Source organism: Phaethon aethereus, assembly GCF_964289735.1.
Source record: "Phaethon aethereus genome assembly, chromosome: 3".
In the NCBI taxonomy this organism is placed as follows: Eukaryota; Metazoa; Chordata; class Aves; order Phaethontiformes; family Phaethontidae; genus Phaethon; species Phaethon aethereus.
This window is the reverse complement of record NC_138576.1, coordinates 12,159,924-12,183,165: the sequence shown is the minus strand read 5'-3', so window position 1 is coordinate 12,183,165 and position 23,242 is coordinate 12,159,924.

Genomic DNA, 23,242 nt, shown 5'->3' with positions numbered 1-23,242 from the left:
TCCATCTATTGACCATTAAATTTTTTCTTTTAATAGAACCTAAAATACAATAACCTTTGGTGATTTTTCATGGGCATATATACAGATACATACATATACATATATTTATATTTATGTTCCAATACACAAACACATACATATTTTTACAACTATCTATCTATCTAGGAATAACTACTGTGTATATTAAGCTTGCTAAGGTATGTGTTAATTAGTTAGAGAGTAATCATTTTTATAATACACTAAAACTCAGAATGGGAGTAGGCAAAAATACAGTGTAGAGCCAGATAAGGTTTGAAAAATATGTGGGTTAAATAAATAAAATGTAATCGACAAACCCAAGACCACCAGAAGCTAGCTAATTTATCAGGTTTCCACTAAATTTAGAAGAGATCCTGCAGCACCAACTATTTAATTTGCTTTTGTTTTGTATTTTTGTTTTCCTTCACAGCATAACTGTTCTTTTTTCAGAGTACCACTAGTTTATTGAGCAAAACTGCTCTTGCATATATGAATAAAGTGTTGGGTACTTGTTATGGAGATAATTTGGGGCTTTATTAAAGTTTCAAATCTAGCAAGGCATGTTGAGTCTTAAGTTTGACCCTAGCTTGATTTCCCTTTGTCTGTGTGTGTGTTTATGTATACTCTCAATACTGAGCCGGCAGTGTGCCCAGGTGGCCAAGAAGGCCAACAGCGTCCTGGCCTGTATCAGGAATAGTGTGGCCAGCAGGAGTAGGGAAGTGATCGTGCCCCTGTACTCGGCACTGGTGAGGCCGCACCTTGAATACTGTGTTCAGTTTTGGGCCCCTCACTACAAGAAGGACATTGAGGTGCTGGAGCATGTCCAGAGAAGGGCAACAAAGCTGGTGAGGGTTCTGGAGCACAAGTCCTATGAGGAGCGGCTGAGGGAACTGGGGTTGTTCAGTCTGGAGAAGAGGAGGCTGAAGGGAGACCTTATCACTCTCTACAACTACCTGAAAGGGGGTTGTGGTGAGGTGGATGTTGGTCTCTTCTCCCAAGTAACTAGTGATAGGACAAGAGGAAATGGCCTCAAATTGCGCCGGGGGAGGTTTTGATTGGATGTTAGGAAAAATTTCTTCACCGAGAGGGTGGTCAGGCATTGGAACAGGCTGCCCAGGGAGGTGGTGGAGTCGCCATCTCTGGAAGTGTTCAAAAAACGCGTGGATGTGGCACTTCAGGACATGGTTTAGGGGACATGGTGGCACTGGATTAATGGTTGGACTTGATGATTTTGAAGGTCCTTTCCAACCTTAGTGATTCTGTGATTCTGTGATATACATTATATTCACATATCTTCTCAAATTTGTGCATGTTAGATGTTTGGATAACACTGCATGTTCTTGAAAGATATAATCAAACCACATGGATGTGTCTTTTTTTTTAAAAAAAAAAAGTATGCTGCTATTAATGGAAATCCAGAAAGAAATATGTATTCTTACAACTTTCTAAATACAGTCGGGATAACAGGTTCAATATAATTAATGCTCTGCTTCTAATTCAACTTGAATCCAGCTATAATCAGTAGATCACAAAGGGTTTATATATGAGTGTGTGTATGTATGTATAAAATGCACAAGTCAGTTCAAACACAGAACATATTTTTAAAATTAAGTCTTAATTTCCATCTCCATATTTTCTAAAATAAATAAAGTCTGCAGTACGAATATATAAGTACAGCCTGAAATCATGGAAATAAGTTTGACTTAAATGAAAGCTCAAGTTCACATACTTTCCAGCTTATACCTGGAAAATATCAGCTTTTATTGCAACTTATCTGTAAGGGCTGGTTTATAAGAATTAATGCAAATAATAAGAGTGAAAGTGAGATTAAAACACCAAGATTTCTCCCCACATGAAAATGTTCAGATTTTTCAGACCCATGTACTATTATTGTCCATGAGCCTGGAAACAAACCCTGATATAAACATAGAATCCAAACCACAGAACATGACTTGTTTAAAAAGTTAAATTCTGTGAAGTAAGGCAGGAAACGAGATTTATCCTTCTGGGAATTTTTTGGCATGAGCAAGGGACTAGGCATGCTCAGTGCATGTCGTATCCTTCATCTATCACTGCTCTCTGAAATAAATCAATTTTTTTTTAACTCAAACCAAGGGAAGGCAACGCAGTCACCATCTGAAATGTGTAGAAATCCTTCTGTTTGACATGGCATTAAACAGAAGAAGGCAAATTACAGTGTGTTGCCTTAAGGATTATTGTTGCACATTTTGTGCCTTCTGGCTGTGGCAGTGTTTGTTCCTCCAAGTGAAATTAGTTGGGCCCAAGCCATTTTGCAACACTGTAAAAATAAATTGCTGTACTTGATAAGTGAATGTTAACTTGTCACTCTAAGCTAATAGCAAATTGTTTTTTGTGTCTTCAGGATAAGTTGGCAATCTCTGATAGGAACTACGCAGAAGGTCAGCTTTCTCCCTCTTAAGCCAAGTTTAGGTTATAGCTAGGGAACCAGAGCAAACACTCCTGCTCATGAGTGGGAAAAGGAGCATTTCCAACAGAGTCCAAAACTTCCAGATTAGACTATATAAATTAAAAACTCGGGATTACGCTAACACTTATATTACATCATGTAACAGTTGTAGGACACTACTATTTAAACATCAAGATGACTTGAAGTGCTTACTTAGGAGGTTGGAGAGGAGGAAAGTCCTACAAGAAGGAAAAATATGCAGGAAAAGGATCTTTGATCGGCCAGTTTTCTCGTGTAATGCAAAGTGCTTGCTCTTACAAGCACCCTTGGTGTCACCCTCTCAGGACTTCCCAACCCAAATTGAATGCTGTATCTTCCTTCAAACACCCACAAGATGATAACAAGAAGGAACTTTATTTGGGTGAGATTTGGGAATTAGTTCCCCTGTATACACAGCCTGTTGGCACGCATCACAGCTGAAATGCAGTGGCCTTTTTCTCCTTCAGCCTTGTAAATCTGGGAGTCAGTTAGTCAGTCAGTCAACTTTTCTGTTGGAAAGTCCCACTTCATAAAATCAACATCTCCCTTGGGGAACATGGCATTTTGCTAAAATAACAAGTGATTTATTTTTACATGGAAAAACTGAAACAATGTCTTCCTTATTACCTACCTCAGGATGCCTGCACAGACACAGACAGTTCAACTGATCAGCAAGCCCAGGCAGGCTGCTGGAAGGAAGGTTCAGGGCTGGAGAAGTCTTTTCCAGCATCCCCCATGTTGTGTCTCCATACAGACCCTCCTGCAGGACCTGGCTTGGGCCAGAAATGGAGCAAGTGGCTGCTCACATGTTTGTGGAAGACCCTCAACAGATCCGCAAGTGTACCTGGCAATCTTTCCCCAGGTCTGGCACGTAAGGAGAAAACGAAAATTACTCCTGTTCTGCATTTAAGGGAAGCTTCTTGGAAAACTTCTAAAAAAACCCAAACAACCAAACAAACATTTATGTCTATTTATTACTAAAGAAACAATAAAATAATATCAAATGGTAGTTTTGACAGTGAGTCAAGAAAAGTGAGGAAAAAGAACGTGGCAGCTGGGACATCTTTCTTCTGCTTGAGTTTTGCAAGTGGGTTCTTGCTTTCTCAGTAGGTCTGTTCTCTAGAGGGAGCAGTGAGAAATTTTTACCTTCTGTAGAAAACACAGAGAAGAGGAAAGATTTCCAACACATGCTTATTTTGAGGCCATGCAGCCTTACTGCTAGTGTCAAGTGGCCTGAGTGGGTGAGACAGTAGTTTAGAAACTCAGCCTGTGCAGTCCCTGGTTCCTCTCTTCCAAGACTGCATCTACAGATGCTTGCTCCAGCAGTGGTTTTTGTGATAATGGACACCTCCTTTGGGATCTGGATTAAGACCAAGATTAAGTTACTATAGCAACAAGTTTCATGGAGTCATTGCCAGTAAATATTATGGTGATTGGTTACTGAAATCTAGGGTAAATCATTATTCATGGTCTTGGTATAAAATATAATGAAGAAGCATATTTAAAAGTGACTTTTCTAGACCAGTCCTTGCAAGTTGCTTCAGGCAGTTCACAACATTTTAAAATGCATAATTAAATACAAGCAACAGAGATCTGTAATACAGTTAAAATGCACAATGTGAATCAAAGTTATAATGACACTCCAAGACATTTTTGGAGCTTAAAGTGGAAGACTTCCAAAGCAAAAGAAGGACAAGAGAGGTCCTGAAGGTTTAAAATATATACATCTAAGAAGACAGAGATAATAATAAAAGAAATAATTTGTGGAAGTTTGATGAGTTTTTCCACTGAAACACCACTATATTGTGTATAAAACATATTACCTTACTCTCTGCCTCTCCATATTTTGCTAAGAACTCACACAACAAAGGCTCGGGCAGACAAACCGCAACTGTCGAGGCAGTTTAATAAATCTGCCTCCATTCCCTTCCCTCCATTCCCGTCCTTCTCCTTTTTTCTCCTTTCTTTTCCTCACTTCCTCTCATGAGACACTGAGGGACACCATCTTTCAGTTTAAGATTACTTCCATTTCAAGTGACTAGAAGTTGGTGCATGATCAGCTCCAGCTTCTAGAGAAATAGCCTGCATTCATGGTACAAATGAAGCATCTTTTAAAAGTATTCTGGTACAACCAGAATTGCTATCCTCACTAAATTCCCAATTGACTCACCTTTCAAACAAGTACATAATTTCATTCATCTCAGAAACAATTTCTGAAATATTTTGCTACGTTACCTCCAAGTGTTTAGAAGCAAATGTGGAGCAGGAGTTGTCTTTTGATTGGTATTCTTTTCAAGTGAAATACCATATTGCGCTTTATACTAATAAAAGCTTAATAGTAGAAGAGGGAGTTTGTTTCACTGCCATGGTGATAAAAAACTGAAATCAGTAATGCCAAACCAACTCATTAGGATAACACGAGAAAGCCCCACAGAAACTGTGAGATGTAGAAAAATAAAATACAGGTAAATATAAATTAACACATTCTGAGTTCTTTTGATTTGTCTCCTAGTTTCTGAGACATCACACTGCATGCAGGTTACCCAATCAAAACTTTCTCTGCCATCAGAGTGTCTAGAAAGTTACTTTATTATAAGTGTAACTGGGATTCTCACATCATCACTCATTTCCAAGGGCACACATTTTGTGAAAAGCAAAAGATACCAAGGGAATTTTTGGTAAAATCAGGGACAGTGGCCATGATGGGAAATGTAATGCCTTTTTCTTGGGGGGGGGGGGGGGGGGGGGGAAAAGTAATATGAATCAACCTTGATCAAAGCCTGAAAAGAAAAGAAAATTAATTTATTGTTCCACTGTGGAAAGTCCTTTCGCCAATTTGGGGAGATGAAACCCCCTCACTTCTCTTCCTGATAATCAACAACAGCTTTGCTGGGTTTGGAAAATAAGACTTGTTTTTCTGTTGTAAAATTTTAGGGGTAGGAACAAATTCTGAGGTGGTTTCACATGTTTTCACATGTTTTCACGTTTCACATGTTTTCACATTCTGAGGCTATGTTTTCACAGAGCCAGCTCTGCTCACTCCCCATTGACCTCTCTCCTGCAGCGCTAACACACACCTGCCAGGGGTGGAAATGATAAACTGGGTTCTCCTGTACTGGGCAAGGGGGGATGCTGCTGACTATGGCCTTGTGCTTCAGAGCCAAGCTGCAAGAAATCCTGTCAAGTGAAGAACTGAATAACCTGCCTCACAGGAAACTTTCTGACTTTCTTCTAGTAGCTAAAGTCATCTTCATCTCTGCAGGATGGATAGAGATGAGAGGGGGTGCGCATGCTGTGAAAAAAAATTGTGCCTGAACAGAAACAGAGCCGTAGGTCACAAAACAGAGAAGGAAGTAGGAATAAAAGTGCCATCCTTTTTTTCCCCATTTGTTTATTCTATGACTAAAATAAATTCTTTATCCTTTTTCATTTATGAACTTTTTGTGGTTTAACCCCAGCCAGCAACTAAGCACCACGCAGCCTCTCACTCATTGCCCCCCAGTGGGATGGGGCAGAGAATCGGAAGAGTGAAAGTGAGGAAACCCATGGGTTGAGATAAAGACAGTTTAACAGGTAAAGCCAAAGCCGCGCACACAAGCAAAGCAAAACAAGGAATCCATTCCCCACTCCCCACGGGCAGGCGGGGGTTCAGCCATCTCCAGGGAAACAGGGCTGCATCACGCGTAATGGTTACTTGGGAAAAGAAACACCATAACTTCAAACATTCCCCCTTTCATTCTTCTTCCCTCAGCTTTATATTCTGAACATGACATCATATGATGTGGAATATCCCTTTGGTCAGTTGGGGTCAGCTGTCCCAGCTGTGTCCCCTCCCAGCTTCCCGTGCACCCCCCAGCCTGCTCGCTGGTGGGGTGGGGTGAGGAGCAGAAAAGGCCTTGACTCTACGTAAGCCCTGCTCAGCAATAACGAAAACGTCTCTGTATTATCAACACTGTTTTCAGCACAAATCCAAATCATAGCCCCATACTAGCTACTATGAAGAAAATTAACTCTGTCCCAGCCAAAACTAACACAATCTCCACTTTATAAAAGAAATTTTAAAAGAGCTTTTTTTCAAACAACTGTGTTTTGTGGTAATGTAATCCCAGTTCAAGTCATATTTGGGATGGCTGTTTTTGTGGGATTTATTAATCTGGTCTCGTTTCCAGCAAGAAAGATAGGTTCCGATTAGCATACTTTTTTTTTTTATTTTATTTCAGTGAATGTTGAATTAATTAATACTTTAACTTCAACCTAAATGTCTGTTCCCCTTTTTTATTTTCCTTTTGATTTATAGCACTAAAACTTGAAGACACACACTGCCTTAGCCATAAGAATTGGGAAATATCTTATGCAGTTTGATAGTGCATTTAAGACCCTCTTCTACTGTCTGTGTGTCAAAATCTAGTCTTGTCCAAAGACTGTGGCATGACAACTTGGCCTACAGAGCTTGCTCAAATACAGCATCCCTTGCTAGACATAGAGAGGCGTGGGACACCACCGCTAGAAACGACAGAATTTTAGAGCATACAGAAGTCCAAGTAAAGCATTGCAAGTGCAGGATACTCCTTAATCTCTTGTCCAGTTACCCAGAGGATAGTTTCTAAAGATGAAAAACGTGGACAGTACCTGCACTGCATTTTGAGGCAGCATCACATAGTATAAGAAATATGTCAGCTTCTTGTCTTGGTGGAACCGCAGCAACTCTTTGTGGGTATTATCAAGCCAATACATGAGAAAACAGCAGAGGCAGGACAGAAGCAGGTGGAGAACAGGGAGCTCAGGCAGGGCTGCAGCAGCAAGAGGCTGCAGGGAAAAACCATCATCCTGCAACTGGGGTGGACCTCCATCCTGCTGCCTGCAGCCCCGCGCCACGGATGTGGTGAAGGTATGAGTTACTGGGGGTGGAGCTGTGGTTACAGCTTATACCACAGCTCAGCTGATGCATGATACCAGTTAAGCAGCAGCAACTTGATCGCGTGTCTAAGCTGTAATTGGTGTGGCTTTGTCTACTGTGGTGCTATCTGATCTGGTAAGGGAGATGACAAATATATGGATTTATTTAATTTCTTCATTTACATTTACGATAATTTAAAAAGACGCCTTTCCAAGGCATCTAGCCTCCCCCCCAACATTGTTAATAATTCTATAAAATAAAAGCACCATTAAAGTAATCATTTCCACATGCACCGAGCCAGCCAGCTGCCTTCTGAAACTCCTTCCCACCCCTTTATCATTGTGGGAAGCCTACAATCAGCCCTCTCCAAAAACTCTATCGAACAAATGTCTGGACAGAGTGATGCTACATAGTGAGGCTGTACAATGTCTCCGTGGAAGACACAAAACTTTTTCGGAGCGAAAATAGATAGCATGAATTTATGTCATTTTCAACCTATAATCTATAGCTCTCTTTGAGCTGGGTGCCAAAACACGTTCCCATTAGTATTGCTGTCTCTCTTCCTCACTTGATAGTTGTTTCTACCAGAATTTTAACTACAGACAAGAGTCAATCAGTTATTTCCTTAAGTTCCCTCATTCCCACTACCAATACCCAGTCTGCACTGAGGACTGGGCAGCTCACCACTGGCATGTTATAACAAAACTCTTTGCTAAAGATCTCAGAGTAGATTCTACCCATAGATTCTACCAGCTTTTTGTTGCAGTGTCTCCAGTACTGTTGATTTTTCTGCAAAGGGCTCATATGAACTTGTCATATGTGAATTTGGCTCAAACTATACCGTAGATAATACAATAGAGATGATAAATTCAAAGTGAGCGGCTCTCAGCTTCTGCCTCTGTGTACAATCCTGTAGAAGTGTCATCCCTGAAGCCAATTTATACTGAGATATCAGAGGAATAGTAGAGCCCATTCTAACAGAAAGCGTTAAATATTATTCATGCAGCTTGATGAATTGAAGGCTGAAAATAGAAATGATATCTGCTTATAAATATGTATGAATAGAAAAAGGTAAACAATAATATTGGGATAAAAAATAAATGGATTAAAATTGGCAAAGAACTTAGGCTGATCACTTTCTGAACATCAGAAGAGTTAGTGGATAGCCTCTCAGGAACCATAGTAGGAGCAGAAAAGCATAACTTTTAGCTGAATAGCTTGGAAAAATTTTGTGCAATAGGAGGGACCTGGCTTTGATCCCCCAACCTTACCATAGCCTTGCTGCAGAGACAAAATACTAAAATATGAAGTTGGGTTAAAGCATATTTATGTGCTGAATGCGTCCCGTGTTAGCATGTAACATTGTTCCTTGTAATATCATATTGTATGATGGTTTTAAGTGCTCTAACCACTTGTCATACATACTACTAGATTTTCATACCCTGAAGAGTTTGTAATTGAAGCTCTGCAGTCTACCCTTGTCTTGGCGGATCCCCTGGATCTTCAGAGGTTCCTCCATCCAGCTGCCATTTGGTCCCTGAATAGTAACAAAAGGTGTGCAGAGATTGCGTGTGTTTACTGAAAGTTCAGTGTAGATGTACGATAGCAGTAATTAATCAAAAGACCCACAAATGTTTTAATAGGTTCCCTAAGAGACTGTTGAAAAGGAAGAGCAGGTGATCTACAGAGAATTTTTCCCAGCTTGGTTACTCTGCTGCAGCCTTGTCAGCACTGAAATGTCTTTCAGTAAGCCATGATCTCAAGTTGTATTCAATCCTGCCATGTTTGGGGACTAGCAGAGTATCAAGATTGAGAGAAATGTTGAGCCAAAAAAAAAAAAAATTATAATTTTCTAAATAGGACATTATTTTTCCTCCTGAAAACCACAATTCTAAAAAAGGGAAATGTTTCCTTTTCTACTAGTCTTGAGATTATGATGAATAGAGGTAGTAAAATCCCAACATGCAGAGCAAAATCTTTCTTTTTCAGAAAGGGGCAAATTGCTGTAACCCAAAGTAATTCAAGAAACACAAGCATTTCCTTCAATTTTTCTCCTCAGCAGGGAAGAGAGTTCCTAGGGGGGTTAATGAAGCTCAGCTGAGCTTTGGAGAAGGTCTATAGCAAACTGTCCCTACATTGCATATTTCTCAGGCTCTCATACTACTAGATTGAAGACTAATTCTACCACGTAGACTTCCAGCTTGAGGAGATGAGCATGGAAAATAACCACTTTTAAGTAATTCTCTCCTCTCTGGTTCCTCAAATACGTCTCACACCTGTGCCAAGAAAGAATAAAACCAAAGTTTTTTAATTTTAAAAAAGACACCTGCTGAGGGACAGTAGGGAATCAGGTCTACACTTATTAGTGTTTTTCTATTTCATACAAGAAAAACATTTAATAATAGAGAGAAGCAAGTGACATTTCTCCCACGTCCCCAATTTTGATTTGGCTCTAGGTACTTCATAGTTCAGCCAGGGAATGTATTACCCCCACTATCTCCTTCCTGCAAGCAGGATCCTGTAGGATTTATCCCTGCATTTTTCCATGTTTTGCATTACCTCTGCTAACTATTATATACTAGCTTATCTCAGATTGAAGTTGCTTGACCTACATATGCTATGTCTTCTCTCATCTTCATAAGAACTGCACCCACAGATGGATAATATACACAGTAAAGTTTTCTCACAACAATAATACTTGTATCTATTCTTATGAGACATTCGCTCCACTTCCAGTCTTAACCTACCTTTATGATTACATGTGTGAGAGAGTCACACAGAACTGATGTCACTGAATACCTTGGCTCCTCAGTCTGCTCCCTCATCTCCCATTAACACTTCATTACATTACAAACATTAGTTTGCTCCCCGAGTATCTTTTAAAGTAAACCACTTCATTCCCCTGGAGACAAAAATGTGTGCATCTAGGATAGGTTTGGTTTTTTGGTGTGTTGTTTTTCCCCCCATGGATAAGAAACAAATAAATAATAAGAGTGTTTCAGGACTAAAGAGGTGTCACACAAAACACAAGATGATGTGCCCTAGTCCATGCTAGACTGTGCTAGCTCTGAGCATTGTGGACACCAGTCACTGCACCTTTTGCCTTTAGGGTAATAGTTATTCCCTAAAGCAGATCACTTACCTTTGCCAAGATAACCACTGACGAGGTGACTGTCTTATACCCAAAATTCACAGAAGTCACAAAAAAAGAAACACTTGAAATGACAAAATATATAAATTTCTTTTTCTTTTCTTTTAACTAAAATACTTATCTTCCCTTACAGTAACTCAGATAAACCTATATTTTCCTACATCTGCATGAGTTTCATTTTGCTTACATACACACTGTGCATAACTACCCCATTCTTATGAAATAAGCTGACATGTTGCATTTAACTTCCTGGCTTCCTGTTCACAACTCCTGGAGACTTTATGGACCAAGAACTATCATAAGGGGCACAGGGATGAGCAGTGGGGTCCATGCAAAGGAAAGATCTATGAGAGAAATGTGAGCAACGTTCTGTTAAGAAGGAACCAGGTCAGCAGTTCCAGAGAGTATTTGCCACTGGACTGTAGAAGATAAGTGTAGGACCGCTGCCAACTGGTGGCTTCACAAATACCACTGTAGGATGGAGTGATGGAAATTCATCCTGTAACCCAGGGTGTATTTAGAGGCACCATGGTAGATATTTGATACAGACATATGTAACTCAGGCCATTCTTTTTCCTTTCTTGACTGATTTTTGTTTTGTTGAATTCATCTCAGTACTGAACTGAACCTGTAAAATCACCCATTCACCAGGTCCAGATGTTATATTTTGACAGGAGTCTAGCACAAGATGTTGATCTGTTCCCAAATTAAGTGATGTTCTCTCTTTCTTTCTCTCCCTCTTTCTCTTTTCCCACCAAGGGGGGATCCTCAATGCCTAATTTAGATAAGACATTCAGCTGTTAGAATAAAGTCTTGGGAGATGAATCCCATACTAATGCAGCAGCTCCAAATTTGTTGGGCTGCACACAGATGGTCACACAATTGCCAAATGCATTGTTGAAGGCTACATTGTGCAGTCAGTTTACTGTCAACACTTTAAACATTACATTTGGCACTAATAGGGTCTTGCGGGAGTCAATATGTTGTTACTAAGCTTTTATGCCCTAAAAATTTTGGCATTGATTCGAGGAACACTGTAATCTCCTTGTTCTTCTCTGTGTGTTCAAGATAGGGGTTACTCAGTTAAAGGGAAAGAGGCAGTCATTAAAAGTGACACAGAGAAAACCCTGGGCATTGGAGAAAAACTTAGTTACAGGAGGAGTTAAGAGCTGAAACAGGTTGCTCAGAGAGGGAACGGAATCTTCACCCTTGGAGATTTTCAAAGCCTGGTGGGATAAGGCGCTTAGAAATGTGATCTAACTTTGAAGTTAACATACCTTAGAGCAGGAAGTTGGATTCATGTCCTCCAGAGGTCCCTTCAAACCTAATTTTTTCTATGATTCTGTAATGATCTTCTTCATGCCATTTAGATGCTGCAAGCATGTTTTTGGGAAGAGGAAAGGCTTCTCAAGTTTTCTTTCTTGTCCTCTCAGAACATGGGTTTACTAACCTTCCAGGTATGCTGCAATGTTCAGTTCTTCTCAAAGACTTTTAATGACCTCAGAGATTTATAGACAGAGGTCCTGTGGTTCAAAGAAGGATTTCGATGAATTTTTATGACATAGTCAAGTAGTACTTCTAAGAGAAGATATTCAAAAGCACTCAGTATTGGCCTAAGTAGTTCCACTGACATCATGGGATATTTTACCGTGGATGTGAATAACAGCAGTGTTAGGTCAAAGCTGAGTGCTTTAGAAAATCCTGTCAATAGCCTTTTGGGAAAGTCTATGGTTTGGAAAACTCATAATTAGAAACTTAATGAATCAAAGTATCATGATGAACATTGTGGATTTCCTAACTAGGCATGTTAAATTTTAGGAGGTGCCTCTAACTTCCGACAGCCACCAGAGAAATCAAAATAATAAATAATTCTCCAAAGTTCCATTTCCAATAACCATGGCAACAAGAAGATGAAAGAAGGTACAAAGATGTGCTGCAATATTAGATCTACAAAGAAAAAAAATAAGAGCCTGCAAAAAAAATTCAATACTACTAATAAAAATACAGACTAATTTGAATAATTTTTCAAAATGACAGCTCTTTTACTAATGAATCACTAAAATATTTTTCATTCAGTTAAACAATATTTTAGAAATTGTGGTACATAGAAAGGATATCCCTTACTGTGCAGCGAAACATAATATGTGCTCCATGGAGTAGGAAACTTTAATGATATATGCAGTTTTGTTATTAAAAGTGAGTTATATATTTTGCTGTACAGTGGAAAATTGTGACCCAGTATAACATATCTTCACATTGTTTATAACTTGAGGAAAATCAACATTCTGAGTTCTCAGTTCGCACAGTAGGAATTACATTTATTTTGGCCAAATGTAATTTATATAACTGCAAGGAACAATAAAACATGAACTTTATAGTGTTTTCTTACCTAAAAATAATATAGAGCTTGTAAAAGTGAAGAGATTATTATGGTAAAGAAAAAGACAGTAACTTAAAAGCTGAAGCTCATTTTACAGCTATGTAAAACTTATCCCAGTTCAAGTATTAAGACACCTGTGTCCGCATTTGCATTTGAGCACAGTAATCTGATAGTAAACGCTGTTTTCTCAGTAACAGCAATCACTGCTGCAGGAAAAAACTTGCTTTATACACCATGCACGTTTTCTTACTTATCAGAAAGTTGGATTCTCTGAAGTCCGAAGGATCTCTGCAGAAATTTTTGTCCTCCAGCAATATGGGTATGGGTAAAGAATAGGTCATCCACAAGGCTCTCCTCTCCTCTCCTCTCCTCTCCTCTCCTCTCCTCTCCTCTCCTCTCCTCTCCTCTCCTCTCCTCTCCTCTCCTCTCCTCTCCCCACCCCACCCTACCCCATCCCATCCCACCCCACCCCACCCCACCCCACCCCATCCCACCCCACCCCACCCCATCCCATCCCATCCCACCCCATCCCATCCCATCCCATCCCATCCTTCTTTAATGGCTTCATCTATACTAATACATTAAATACCATCAAATCACAAGTGCAATCAGTGGAGGTGGGTCTTGATCGTTTCTACTTTTGAGTAGTTTGAACAGCCCAAGTAAACTAACTCTCTCCTGAATGACTTTTGAGTTTACAGTCTAGTTTGTACCATGGATTATTCCCAATAAACAGTAGTATGCAGTCATCTTGTCGCGGAGACTAAAATAATTTAAGAGTTGTGGGCAGAATTCACCAGTTGGTCCCTGGGATAGTGACTGAGTTTTGACACTGTTTAATTTATTCATACAATGTAGTGATTAGACTAAAATATATCCAGTTTATCAGAATGCACTCCAGTGACACAGACAGTAAGAGCAATAAAATCTGTCATAAGTGATTAATTCTTTTTCTTATCCTTTCTGTGATGGGAGAATATACATAGGGAAAAATACTGCTTTGGTTTTACAGACAGGGAAGATAAGCTCCAGAGATAAGGAAGTGAATCTTCTAAAATCTCACAAAGGATTGTGCCAGATCTGGGAACAATTGGTCTCTTGTTTTTCAGTCCTTTGCTTTTTTCACAAGTTCATTTAAATTCTTTTCTTACTGAAAGGGGGTACTGTACTATAATTAAAGAGAATGCTCTATTGAAAACATGTAAATAGAACAATAAAAAAATGAGACAATGCCACAAATGACAGCATAAACTGTAATCTTGCAAAACCATATGTACCACAACTAAGTCATGCATATTCTCTCAATGAGTTTTCCAAATCATCTTCATGAAGCTGTATAATACCAATTGTAAGGCTGGAGATGGTTGAGTAGCACCTCTCTGAAGAGACTGCAAATGGGAGACGAGTGACCACAGAGTTCCCATTTCCTGCTAGGCTGATCTCTTCTGTTCCAGCATGTCCCGTGCTCATCAGATCTGTTACCTGTACACATTTATTCCATGCATATGCAACAGCCACCTGTTCAGAATTGATTTTTTGGTTTCTAATGGGATGAAGCTAGTGGCCCAAAGCCCTTCCTCTTAGTTGCCACTCTAAAGCAAAGAATGCATTAATCATTAAAAATCAAACAAATCATGTGTGGAACATTCTGCTTTGGCATACTAGCATAATGGTTGACAAAAGTTGTTTCCTTAATTTTGGGAACTGTGTTCCTGATATAATAGATATAATACTGATAGATAATATAACACTCATAGATATGGATATTCTGCACACTTGGCTTTAGGCATTTGCAGGAGACACCTAAATTAGATACTATGGAAAGAGATGGGGATCTGCAAAGGCTGAGTCAAATCACCTAAAATTGAACAGTCTTCTAGACAAGTACATCCCTTGCCATTAGACACAAAATGAGCCTTGGTTTTTATTTAAATAACACAACTGCATACCTGAAGTGTGATCAATCTAGTATGAAAAAAAAAAAAAAAATTGCTCTGTTTTTTTCAAACTAGCAACACCAGGAACAAGTGAAGAGTTTGAAAGGTCATTGCCAATTTCCACAAAAACCAAAATTAATTTCCAAGTCTTTCGCTCAAAATCTAGTCCTCTAGCCATTTGCTCTTTTTCTTAATTAATTCCTTACTGAGAATAGCTGTTCATCTACTATTGATAGGTAGTAACTATGGAGCAGGATGGCTGGAAAATGGGGTTTATTCCTTAAAATGGAAACCAATATAGAGATTTTTAAAAATTACATAATTTTAATTATTTTTAATAGAAAAATTTGCTTTTTTAGTGAAATATCAGCTTTTTTGGAAATAAGTGTTATGGAAATACTATGGAAAATGTGTTTAAAGTACAAGAAGCTTCTTTTTTTCCCTCCGTTTCAGACCATTTGGGTTATCTAAATCTCCTATAGGGCAGTCCTCGCCATATTATTGAAGGTAAGGTGTATTGCTGGCACACCTGGACGTGAGGTTTTCTGGAAGACTTCAGCCAAGTACCATTAAAGAACAGGCGCAACATCAGACACCCGAGACCTCCCTTTGCAAAAGACACAACATTGGCTTTGAAACAGTATTTTAGTTTTCAAAAGAATACTCTTGGGATTTTGTGTACCCTCTTTTTTAAAAAAAATGAAGCTTTCTTAGGAAACAAATTATGCCTTAGAAAAAAACACTCATTTTTTCATGGAAAAATGTAGAAACGTTTCTAACAGAAAGCACTTTCCATTACAAAGCTGAGTAGTTGTGTGATATTTGCTTTCCTTCCTTCCTTTCTTTTCCTGTTGTTGGTCATGTACAATAATTTTATTGCATCTAAAGGACATCTAAAGTACGGGTTGTCAGTAATAGACCTAATGCCTTGACCAGGACCACTGAGCTCACTTTTGGATAAAACATTTTAAAAATAAAAATCCCTTTTTGTTACCATTTTTGTGGTTCATTTTTTTTACTTGTCGCTAATGACTGGTAAACTCATCAGAGATTACTGAACTGCAAAACAACAATAAAGTGGATAAATGCAATAAAAATGAGGAAATGGGTCACAAAATGTACTTTGCGTATTTATTTGGACAACTGTCGTTTAGTTTAATATTTTAATGATGCTGTATTGTATCCAGTAAATGGTTCTAAGATCTATTTTGTGAAAGATGATAAAACTTTGGTAGTACCAGTACTCAGGACATTCCTTGCTAGGAGAAGGAGACAGATGCATCATGTTTTTTGTCATGGTTGTTCTGTTTTATTTTGCGTAGTGGAAAAAGCACGGCACTTTGAAGGAAAATACAAAAACCAGGGGATGATTTGCATCTACACTGAAGTCCACTTGTATTATTCCAGCGGTGTAAAGGGGCCTTGTAAACTAAATGTAAAGAGGCCTTGATGCAACTGAGAGTTAGATCCAGAGTAATTATTATGAAGTGCTTATGAATGAACCCAAAATGCTGAGAAAACTGCAAGTGTAAAACACGGATAAAATGGAATTGCCTTTGGGGTTGTAGGGAGCAAGGGGAACCAGCTAGTATACGGCTTTTAAAATGGCAGGGACAGAGGAAAGAAAATTCTCACCAGCAATGGGGAGGAGTCCTGTTCTGAGGTCAACTGTTAAGGAGTTAAGGGGTGCAGGGCTGGATCCCTTTTAAAGGGCACCATGAAACCTTTAATGTTCACACAGTGCTGCTCTGGCCCCAGCAGAAAAAGGTATGAAAAAGGGGCCAGAAAACTCAGCAGCTTCTTTGAGGTCATCCTGTTCAAGATGTGGGGTTTCCTGCCAGTGCTGTGGGCAGGTGATGAGCCTCCACATCCATCAGAGAAATCCCCAGAAGAAAGAATTTAATGGATCTGAGAATATCCATAGGGGGGCTCAGTCTTTTAATCTAAACTGTATTTCTTTTAGCATTTTCCTGTTTTTTCCTGACAACTGGTGTATTATGGAAAGTGCAGTAAACACATAGGAATGTGAAGTTATGCTATCCATATGAATGTAATAAAAACATTGACATTTCTTACTAAAATCTTGTGATATCCTTTGAACGCTGTGTGTGAAATACACAGACCTGGAAAAATGTGATTAAAATGTAGTTACTGCAGGGTTCTGATAAGAGACAATGTAGTGTTCATCCCAATGTGGTGTGCATAATTTTATTACTTAAGCTACTATGTTCTGCTTAATATTTATACACATTTATATATAGTTGTATATACATACACATTTACACACAAATATATGCATATATATGCATGAATTAAAAGCATGCACTTTGGAATTATGGAGAACTCTGCCACGAGATCAGTCCTCTGCTTCATTCCTACATGTGCATCCGTGCAGCTTTATGAACAGAAGTTATCTTGTTGACTTATTCTGTGTAAAGCCATGCTTAAATGCAATCATAATGATGAACTGAGAGAGCCTGAGAGGAACGCAAAATTCTTTCCGTTTAGTTTATCAATCACATTCATGATATAATGGGAGCATATTTAGAAAGATCTTGACTTCTACAATCAAAACTAAGAGTTAAAGTAACTTTTTTTTTTTAAAAAAAAAGAAGCATAATCACAATACTGGTATTTTAGAAAGAAGCATGTGCTGTTAATGGAGAATGTTAACTTTCTGTTCAACAAGAGATGTAAACTTTACACTAAATTGTGTCCTTCCTCTGGGAACATAGAGGGAAGAAGGTTTTTCTGCTTTCTGGTTCATGATATTTGCACTGAATAACGCCTACTCCTTTTTTAACTGATAATGGTCTTATTGTGCAGAATAGGACAGATGGGAGAAGCAACGATTTGCAATGCCAGCAACATACCCCCAAAACAGGCTGGGAAGCATGACAAGATGAATGATTTCCAACGATGTACCCAAACCACTTGCAGGTTATGGCAAGTTTTCTAAGTTGAGATTTTTGAAAGAGAAAATTATTACTCAGAAACACACTTACCCTTCTGGGCTGAATCTGAGAGACCACAGCTACACCCTGTTTCATGCTCTAGGCAGAGAATAGTTTTATCACAGCAGCTCTTAAAAATTTAGTTGCCACTGGCATGAAACTACTCTGCTCACTTTTAAACTATGTGGAACACCTAATGTCCAGACAAAAGGCCAGGAACATGACTGCTGTCCATTAAATTATTTTGCTCAAATAACCAAACCTCTGGTATACATCAAGGAGAAAATGCAATCAACTCTCAAAAAGTGAAACCAAATGAAAAATATGCTTCTGCACTGAGAAAATTTGGGAAACACAGGGAATGGCTATCTGATGGAAACAAGCACATGCCTTAAGAATGTATTACAATGCCTCCTTTTCTTTAGTGGATGGAATAGCCACATCAACAGGGTCACACAGTATGAAAAGATGCTATGATGAAAACCGGTCTCACAAGGGTAGCATAAAACCAATTAGTCATGTTTAAGAAAAGAGCAACACTACAATTTAAAGGAATTTATATGAAAATAAACATGGTCTGAAGGAGAGTGGAATTAGACATTTATGAGACTGGATGATGAAAGCTATTGCACCATCTTGGATTAGTCTCTTTTTTTATCTTTACTGCCATATTTTTGCGACATGCTTGGAGTAGTAAATTGCTCTTGTAAATGCTCCTTTTGATTTCATGATGGTGCAGTAAACTCCCACACAAAATTTTTGCATTTTAAAAAAGAAGTAGTCATGTCCTCAGTGATGTAAACCTGTGATACGCTAACCTATTTCTAACATGTCCTGCTTTCTAACCGTAACAAGACAGCAAGAACCTCACAGTTGTCCCAAAGGCAATAACACATTTAAACAGTTTATTCAGTGGGGAACAGGGGTTAGAAACAGCAGATGGACCAAGGAGAAAGTGGAGGCGTGGATCAAATGCCCTCCCTGAGCCTGGAGGATTTAATGTCAACATATATCCACTAGCAAACCGATTTTGCAAAATTAGACTCGGTCTGAGTGAGGAATAACTGGCTGGCAGGAAGAAGAGGGCAGAGAAAAGACGAATATCTGAGACTGCAGCTAAATCCTGAGGGACTGGCAGTTGAGGAAAGCCTCCACTCTTAAAACACCCCAGGCAAAATCTATACTTCTTCGCTGGGAAACACGAACATCGTGAGCTGCAGAGCTTGGGACAGCCTCCCACTGCCTCCGAGTGCCCACGTTTCAGTGCACCAGAGGGAGAGCTGTGCTGGTAGGAGTCTTTCCTGACTACAGTACGTGAGACTCCGTGGGTATGCCTGCAGGGCTTGTTCATGAGGATTTCAGCTCTTTCTCAGGACCAGACGTACACACCAGAAGGCTGTTAACTTTCAAGCCTGCGCTATGAACACCAGCGGTACCAGGACACCAGCTTCGGCTGGGTACTCAAGCTCCCCAGCCTGTTTGGTCAGCCCACCCTTGTTTAAGCAGTGTGAACATCTTCAGCTCAGGCCGGAGCTGAGGGAACAGACGGAGGAGTGGACAGCAAGTATACAGGTCACCTGGCTCAGATTACTCAGACCGGTTTTCAAGACTACCTTTCAGTGTCTCAACATGGATTTTATCTCCTAGGCACCAGCCTGCAAAAGTGCAAATGCCTTCTATTATCTTACAGAAGTCAGTATAAAAAGGGGATCATACATATGTTTGAAGTTACACTAAAGAACCTAGGCCATTTTTAGGTGGCACATTATTCCCTTTTTATTCCCCGTTTCTTAAACCCCCTGTTATTTGGCGTTATGATGCAAGTAAATGTCATAGACAAAGTCTCCTAGTGATGCTGCTAAAAGGTAATAGTTCAGGAGAGATTCACATAGCCCAACTGTCCTAAAGTAGGGAACCAGTTCCTCTGAACTAATCAGGAATAGACCCCAAAGGGACGGCTGCAGGAGTCTACCTGTCTCAGCTGTCTATAAGAAGCCTGAACTAGATGCCTGAAGTCAGGCAGCGTGAATAACCTCCTTCTCCACAACTCCTTCTCTCCTCCCTCTCATTCTTTCTCAGATGCTTCCATCTGTTCTTTCAGTACAGGGAAGGTTCTCAAAGTGCTTGTGGGGGTTTTTTTCTTGCTTTTTTTTTGTGGTTTAGTTCTTCATGTACTTCCTTTGAATAAGGAGTTCTTCTTCCCCTTCAAGATGAACACACTCTCCTCTCTGAAAGAAAGGGGAGGGGGTCTAGTTCATAAGTGATCAGCATGCAGCGTTCTCCTGCAAAACGTGATGTTTTGTTTAAGTATCACTGCTGGACCTCGCACAGCTTGCAAATATTTCCTGCTGTCTCTGTAGCTCAGATTTCATTGTTGTCTTCAAGACTGCTCTTCACTCTGAACCTAATGGAAGCATTTAGTCTAGTAAGCGAAAGCAAGCATATGCACTAAATATCAGCAGATACACACCAATGGATAGTCTTCCTTTGACTTCTCAGGTAGGAAAAATAGGTGAAATTTCATCTCTGTTCAACATGTGAAGAACCTATCTTGAATGTGTATATGAGATTCCCTGGGATAGGAATGATTAACTTGATTATCTGTGGCTGTTTTTTCTTTTTCTCCAAATTGTAGATTAATCTTTCTATACAGGCAAACCTGAAACTTGATTATTGGAATCTGCAAACCCAATGCTGTGTGAACCTTGATCTCCTTATCCCACAAATAGCTCTATTTGGGAAGCTGTTTAGTCAAACATGAATTTAATATGCATTTGTATATGTATTTGTTAGCTTGTATTCACAAAGCTTAGGGAGGTCTGAAGTAAAACAGGAGTTCCATGAGTGTCTTCACATGGTGGTAGCAAAACCATGGGAGAAGCAAGGTTAAGAGACATCTAAGTGGCTTCACACAAGTCAAGAGAGCAGAGGCAATTGTTAATTGTTTTGGTTTTCTCAGGCCTAACTGGTCAGACTAAACATCAAAAGTTAGGTGATGTCCATATGTAATTGCAAGATGCTCTGATGACTGGCAAATAAACATTGTGAAAGTATTATGGCATTGGAATGGATGATTTAGCAAAGTTGAATTTTAAATAAATATTATTTGTATTACAAATAATAATTTCAACCAAAACAAGAGAAAAAGTATTAGAAGATGTGAATAAACACAGAGAAAGACTCACTCTAGAGCATTTATGAGAATAGATAAACAATGAGAAAATGGGACAAAACACCGCATAGATAAAATAACTTGCCAGACATTTCAGGGAAAATCATTTGTAGGTGGAAGTCATCCACAGAGCTGGGAATTGACCCCACATCCCCTGAGTTTTAGCCTAGTACCTTCACTGCAGTGTTGTGTACACAGAGGTAAAGACCGTGTGCAGCTATGGCTTTTGACAGTTAGAATATGTGCAAAATCCTGGCCCAGTTAAAGAGGAGTCTGAGGTGTCAAGGAGGTGTCAAAGTTTGCTGTTGGTGGCCACCACTGTCTGGTGACAGGCTGTTCACATGCCCATAAAGGCTGCCCGAGCTATCATCCTGTGTTAAAGATGCAACGGCCTAGCTCCTTCAACTCTCCTGGCCTTCACTGAGGATATATTAAAAAAATAGAGTCAGCTCATATGTTTCCTTTTTTTAAAATCCTTATTATGATATGTGAAGGAATTGGAGGTTTTATAGGAAGCACATTTCAGTCACAGAGAAGGAGTGCATCAGACTGTTCAAGGAAAATAGAAACATCCATGACTTTTGTTCTTGGCAGTTACTACATAAAACTGTACTTCTTGATCATGCACAGTGATCTCGGCATTCGGCTAAGCTGTGCAAGATGTCATTTCAGCTCTTTCTTTAGTCTTTAGGACATCTGAACTCATGGCTGTTGTCTCCCACCAGAAGATCCAAAATAGGGAGGCTGAAAAAAGATGGAAATAGATCTGTGGGTCAAGGGAGTTCTCTCATCTTTTCCTTCTCAAGTTCTTCTTCATACAAAGGATCATTAAGACAAAAAGAGATTATAGATTGATGTACAATCACATAACTCAATAGTTTGAGGACCCACTTCATTTCCTGCATTCATGCCAAGTATGTGTCTGTATTGTATCCAGTCCTTTAAAACAAGGACTGGCTTTAAGATCTCCCCTTACCAATCTGAAGTCCCTAATCACTAAATTCAGAGTCATGCTTATGCTTTGTCATCCTCAGTGAACCCTGAATTGTCTCAGAGTATCAGAAATACTTTAAAATAGGGAGGGTGGAGAATAATGGTTAAGGAACTTCTGGAATCCCCCAAAAATACCATTTCTCAAAAGAAAAAACCTGGTAAGGATCTTTAAAAGTTGTTTAGAGAAAGCAGCTCCTGTCAACACAGAGCTCATGATTCACTTTTTAAGTTTATTCAGAACTACTAAAGTTTTATCTGATGAAGTCAACGGCTCACAGTATGTGCAAAGCATGCCGCTAGCCTTCAAAGCTGTGGTCAGTTGGCAAGTTAATCTGATCACTGCAGGATAGCCTCATTCTTGCATCAAAGGAGGAATTTTTTTTTTTTTTTTTTTAGATCTTTCCCAACTCTTCTACAGGAATCTCTCTTGCCTAAACATAGGCAGGACTTGCCCCTTAAATGAATGTGTATTAAACACTGAATTAGAAGGTAGTTCCTGATAACAGATTGACATAGCTCACCCATATTTTCAGGCTTGTATGATCATTCGCCTGAAAAGATCACATGTGACAATTTGAACATGAGTATACAGATGGGTCAAGTCGTTTATATACACAGTGGTAAACACATGCTCCCATTCTGTTTCAGTCATATGTTCTCGGGTTTTCAGTTGTTCACTACGAAATAAACGCTCCTCTTGTTTCCTGTGTTTGAAGATCTGAATTATTCTTTTTAGTTACACCACAGAATAATTTTTAGAAGTTCACTGTCAGGCTACTCATTAATACTTCTAAGATATGCAAGCCATACTAACTATTGTTGGTGACAAGATACTGCCTGCAAGAACAGCTCATACATGAATTCTATGGCAGATATTACAGAATAAAAAAGTCAGCTTATTAGTAAATCCACATACTCTCTTAGTGGCTAAATTTGGACCCACACAAATAAAAAGTTCTCGTAGTATAAAACGATATTTTGGTTCTACTACTGCTCATTAGTGAAAATTGAGCCAGATATGAAAGAAGCAGTTCTGGTGTTAGAATAATTGTGTAAGGAGTTGTTGAAATCTAGCTCTGATTTATCTGAGCTCAGCAGTCACTGACTTAATTTTGAAACATTTTGTTTGGATATAGCAGTAATAAAAAAAACAGGTGTACCTACATGCATGAAACCTCCTGTGTTTAACCTTATACTTACCACGCACAGAGATGGCATCTGTATTTAGACAGACAGCTAATTACTGACAGCTGTTTTGTCCAGTGTTGTACAT